Below are 6206 nucleotides of genomic sequence, written 5' to 3'. Positions count from 1 at the left end.
GAAGGACGTCTTAGGTCATAGAGCATATGTACCTTGATACTCCTTCACCCCGGTCCTGTTTGCATGAGGGTTTTTCGACCTCAAAGTCATTCGCGGTTGAGGAGCCCCCGGGAATGAACATTTTTAGTGGAAGTTCGGAGGCCGGTTCAGTAGCACCCACTTCGGGAGCTGTCATTTCGAGGGCAACTGCTTCAGGAGAAACCGCTTCAGTACCGGCAGCCGGTTAGGAAGATAAAGAGGCAATTTGTTGATGAACATATTTAGATGTTTTAACCATTGTAAAGTGAAAATTTAAAGAAAGAATATGAAGGTTTGAAAGAACGAGTTTGAAGGATGAAGAACATAGTATGAAAATTTGAAGGAAATCTACATAAAAACCTAAGAACAACTATGAGAAATTGAAGAACAAGGATGAATATATGAAGGTTTGAAGAAGGTTGATAATAGCTAAGGAATTCGGAGGTAGAAGCTTGTTCGGATAGTAGGAAAGGAACAGGGAATTGAAGCTTTCATAGGGGAGGATCGCATCACTTCGCATTCGGAGGTAACCAACCGTTGGTTGACATGTGTCCAAAGGCAGAACAACACGACTGATGAGACATTTCGACTTCTTCGTTTTGAGCATAACGTCCGGAGGAAGGAATCGGAGAACATCTTTCATTTCTCATCGCTTTGGCAAAACCTACCCTCTGAAAAATGAGGGGATTATCTGTATACCGGTAAAATCGAGGCTAAGGAGCACTCAAATTTTCTGACGGGGGAAACAAAGCGAGGACGTAACAACCGGGAGTCAAAATCAAAACAGAGAACCTCCCGTATCAAAGCCCGAGCATGCACCTGCCCTCGGAGCCATCGAGACTATGTCCCCAGACCCGATTCGATTAACGATGCCTTGGAGAGCATTTCCAAATGTCCACACACGATTAACAAAGGGTTGTGATATCCGTGCCTGACCAGATATCACAGCGTGAATCTCGGCCCATATCAACAGTTGATCAGTGATTAGCGAAAAGGAAGATTTTTACCTTTCTTAGAATTGTACCTAGGGTAAAATTCCCCTACTATATAAAGGGGAAGTTTATTATTCAATACACATGTTGTAACACGCATACCAAGGCGATTCACATATGTTTTCTCTGTTTCTACAGTTATTTAAAGTTCTTACCTTTGTTCATAAGTTCTTCATAAGTGTTGTCTCTGAACCGAAGGCCAGCTATTTGTTAAGCTTTTAACCGAGCCCGAATTCAGTATCATCACTCGTTTGGCTGTTTATTCTAATTTTTATTTGCTTATCTAACATCATTAATTACTTGTATTGGATTAGTCCACGTACCCTTAAAACCGTGTATAAATTCGATTGTTATCCATTTTTTTAAGGGTAAACACTTTTAACATCAAACAGTAAGTAAAACTATAACGTAACTCTCGAATAATATTTAATTTATGATTTGAAGAAGTAGTCGAAGGGGCCAAAAGATTGATTTTGGGTATGAAAGATTAAACCGAGGGGAGAGAACAACGAATTGTGTACCTTATTGATGCAGCGGAAACCGTTGAACTCACCACCAAAAGAATTGCCTCAAGTCGAACTTTGAATCACCAGGAAACAAAGCTTAATTCACAAACTAAAAGCCTACCTTTCTGTGTATGTGATTTTTTGTTGGGAGAAGAAAAGAGTTTTCACACGCTCTTTTTTTTATAGTTCTTCTTTAGAACAGATATATAGAAGAGGAATAAAGGAAACTACCGATGAAAACCACCACTCTACGTTCTCACGTCTCTCAAAAAACGTGCGGTGGTTTTTGGGAGTAGTAAAACCTACGTGTAACCTCCTTAAGTTTTATCTCTCTTAAAACGGGTCGGGTCAGTCCACATGGGCAACCCACGACCCAAACCTTATATCCAACATCTCCCGCTTCGCACAGGTGGACTAGATCCAAAGTAGTAACTACCATGAAAACAACACACATAATTTATAGCGGCAAATAGTTCGTACGACCTGTGAGCACTAAGAGCCATAATATTCTTAATCCCTTTAAGGTTGTTTAACATCTCTATGTAGAAATCCAATCACATGTGGAAGGAATATACTACTAACATGAGGATCTTGTTGCTCGCAATACCCCAGACATCACCTGCTACTCCAGTAGTTAGTTATTTAATCCCTCATCCTCGAAAGAGGTGAACTCGAGTTCATGTTTAACTTTATATTCATAATTACATTTGATACCCTTATGGTAAGTGTAATGGTCGACCTATGAATACAAGTTAAATTACAAAAAATTTATTTATTCGTCTTCCTTTTCTACTCGAATCTTTCCATTTCAAATCAACTGATTTCCTAGACATGCATTGCATTGCCGAATCACTCATGGCTATTAGTAACATGCTAAAGTAGCAACACTGATTGGCACTTCAAGAAATAGTAAAAGGTCAAAGGGTATTCCAATAAAAGTTAATGTAACTTCTTTGGGATCTCACACAATGAAGAAGCAGGGATTCATTCTTCCATTATCCAATTGGTCGATAGCACACGTGGTATGAAACACATGTTACGGTGTTCTCACCTTATATTGGCGCATGTGTCTTATTCTTTTAATCATTCAACACCGTACAAATTTTGGTCTAGACACCTCCAAATGTCTAACTTGAGTTTCTCACTTCAATAATCCTCAAACCATCTTCTTAGAGAAACTTCCATCTGGCTTACAAAACAAGTCATAATCACATTGTAAAATTCGTAAGTCTGATTAGTTGTCATGACCGGCCTCTACAGGTGAATATAACCTCACATTATCCAAGGTTCTATAAGGTCTCATCTCTTCACGATTCTTAACGTAAGAGGTGATTGCTCGTGTGAGAGAGCCAATCTCGTGACTTGTTCGACGCACTTTATCAACAAAATATTCATCACTTGCATACGAGATATAAGCACAAATTCAAGAGTCAAATATTGATGAGTGTATTATAATACTTAAGTCGTTTTACAATACATAAATATATTCATATCCTTCGCAAACCTAGAGCCATAACATGTTTCTCAAACAGGTCTCTAGATATCGCCTTTGTAAAAGGATCAGCTATCATGCTTCGCGTAGGAATGTACTGTAAATTTATCTCTCCACTTGCTACCATGTCTCTTACAAAGTTATACTTGATATGTTTGGTCTTGCTGTGATACTTTGGATCTTTCGTATATGCAATAGCCGCTTGACTATCACAATATAGAGTCGTGGGACCCTGAGAGTTCTTTGTAATATCCAAATGCTCAAAGAATCTCTTCAACCAAACAGCTTCTTGTACTGCAGACGCACAAGCTACGAACTCAGCTTCCATTGTTGAAAGGGTTGTACACGTTTGTTTCTTACTTTTCCATGATATAGCACCACCATTAAGTAAGAAGGCATAACCGGATGTTGATTTTCTATCATTCCGATCACCAGCCCAATCAGCATCTGTATATCCTCTCAAGTATAAATCATTTCCACTATAACATAGTGAATAATCTGCAGTTCCCTTCAGGTATCTGAAAATTCTCTTCACAGCTTTCCAATGATCTCTTCTAGGATTGGATTGACATAACAAATGTCTAGGCGAGTACACATCATAGCGTACATCAAGCTCCCGACAGCACTTGAATATGGAACTCGAGACATGTCTTCCTTTTCATTTTCAGTCTTGGGACACATTTCAAGGCTTAAAGTTTCAACTCTCGCTATAGGAGTATCCATGGATTTGCAACTATTCATGCGAAAACGCTCCAAAATTTTCTTTATATAAGGTTCTTGAGATAGACTCAATAACTTTTTGGGACGGTCTCTTTGGATCTTAACTCCAAGGATATAGTCTGCCTCGCCTATATCTTTCATGTCAAATGACTTTGAAAGCCATGACTTGACAGTTTTCAAATACTCCAAATTGTTTCCGGCCAATAAAATATCGTCCACATAAAGAGAAAGAATTACAAACATCCCATTAGACTTCTTTACATAAATGCAATGGTCTTCATCGATCATGGTGAAATCATATGAGATCACCTCCTTGTGAAATCTCAAATACCATTGCCTTGAAGATTGCTTTAGGCCATAAATAGATCTTTTCAATTTACAGACCTTCTTTTCTTGGCCTTTAACGATGAAGCCTACAGGTTGTTCCATGTAGATTTCTTCGTTCAGTTCTCCATTGAGAAAAGCTGTCTTCACGTCCATTTGATGTAATTCCAAATCCAAACGTACAACAATAGCCAAAAGTAAGCGAATTGAGGTAAACTTCACAATTGGTGAAAATGTTTCCTCATAATCTATTTTAGCTTCTTGAGTAAAGCCTTTTGCCACCAATCGTGCCTTGTATCTTTCTATTGACCCATCCGCTTTGTGTTTAACTTTGAGAACCCATTTGATCCCAATGGCTCTACGCCCAGGCGGAAGATCAACTAGATCCTAGACTTTGTTGGTTTTCATGGACTCTAATTCTTCTTTTATTGCTTTCATCCACTCATCTTTTCCAGGGCTCGATAAAGCCTCAGTCACAGACTTTGGCTCATCCATTTCTGTGGGAGATACCAAGAAAATATAATCTTCAATTTCATAAGTATGTTTGGGTATATTTTTCCTGGCACTCTTTCGTAGTTGAAATTCAGGTTCGTCAGAAGAATTTCGGGATTGAGAGTTCCCACTCCCACTCCCACTCGGATCAAGAATAAGATCTTGATCAATTTGATTATCAACTGTGTCAAAAGACACTTGCTGACTATCTGAGTTCAACATTTCATAAAGTGGCTCTCCATTCTTTACCTCGCCCTTCTTTGGAAAATCATTTTCCAAAAAAGTGACATCTCGCGATTCAATCTCAGTAATACTTCCATCCTCTAATTCACCAATGAACATATACCCTTTGGAGTGTTCTGAATATCTTATAAAGATACATTTCTTGCCTTTTAGACCTAATTTACCAAACTTGCTAAAAGAATCTTTTACATATGCAGCACAACCCCAATGTCGTAAATCCTTTAAGTTTGGTTTATGACCAGTCCATAGCTCATAAGGAGTGGAAGAAACTGATTTAGAAGGCACTTTGTTCAATATATAAGTTGCAGTCAATAATGCATCTCCCCAAAAGGAGATAGGTAAATTTGCCTGCGCCATCATGGACCTTATCATGTCCAGCAGTGTTCTATTCCTCCTTTCTGCTACACCATTTTGTTGAGGTGTGTATGGAATAGTTAACTGTCTGGTGATTCCCTTTTCATTGCACAATCCTTCAAATTCTTTTGAAAGATATTCACGCCCTCTATCGGTTCTTAAGGTCTTAATCCTTTTGTCTAATTGATTCTCAACTTCATTCACATATTTCTTAAAGCATTCAAGTGCTTCAGATTTATGAGAGATCAGATAGACATAACCAAAGCGCGTGAAATCATCAATAAACGTAATGAAATATAAAGCACCAGACCTAGCCCTCACATTCATTGGACCACAGATATCAGAATGGATTAATTGCAATGGAAAATCGGCTCTCTTAGCCTTTCCAAATGGTTTACGTGTAATCTTTCCAGCAAGACAATTTTCACAAGTTGGCATTTCAATTTTAGAGAAAGGACCTAGATGTCCTTCCTTAGCCAATCTATTCATTTGATCCTGCCCTATGTGACCTAATCTTGCATGCCATGTAATAATATCAACATCATTGTTACTAGAATAACATGCCATAACACAACGGTCAACATAATAGTTATACGTAGAAGGATTACAATCTAACACAATAAAACCATCATAACGATGTCCAAAACCATAAAAAACATTGTCTTGAGTAATTCTAAGACCACTGCGACTAAAGTTCAAATTGAAATCTAAATCTAGAAGAACAGACACAAATACTAAGTTTCGTCGAATCTCTGGAACATATAGGACGCCATGCAACATCAAAGATCGGCCACCACGCATGTCCATTCTGCAAGTGCCTATCCCTTTGACTTCAAGCTTTGCATTATTTCCCACATATACATGCTTTGATCCAGGTGGAACTCGACGAAACTCTATAAACGCTTCTCTATCGCGGCTCACATGGTCGGTGGCCCCTGAGTCTACAATCCACACAGGATAAGATTCAGTTAGTAAAACAGTGCTAGAAACATATATAGCACTAAGAGATGCGTTTTGAAATGCTACCTTTTTCGGCTCAGTGCACTCACGAGCAAAATGCCCTGG

This window comes from Nicotiana attenuata, unplaced genomic scaffold (genome assembly GCF_001879085.1).
Source record: "Nicotiana attenuata strain UT unplaced genomic scaffold, NIATTr2, whole genome shotgun sequence".
Taxonomy (NCBI): domain Eukaryota; kingdom Viridiplantae; phylum Streptophyta; class Magnoliopsida; order Solanales; family Solanaceae; genus Nicotiana; species Nicotiana attenuata.
This window is presented reverse-complemented; position numbering follows the sequence as displayed.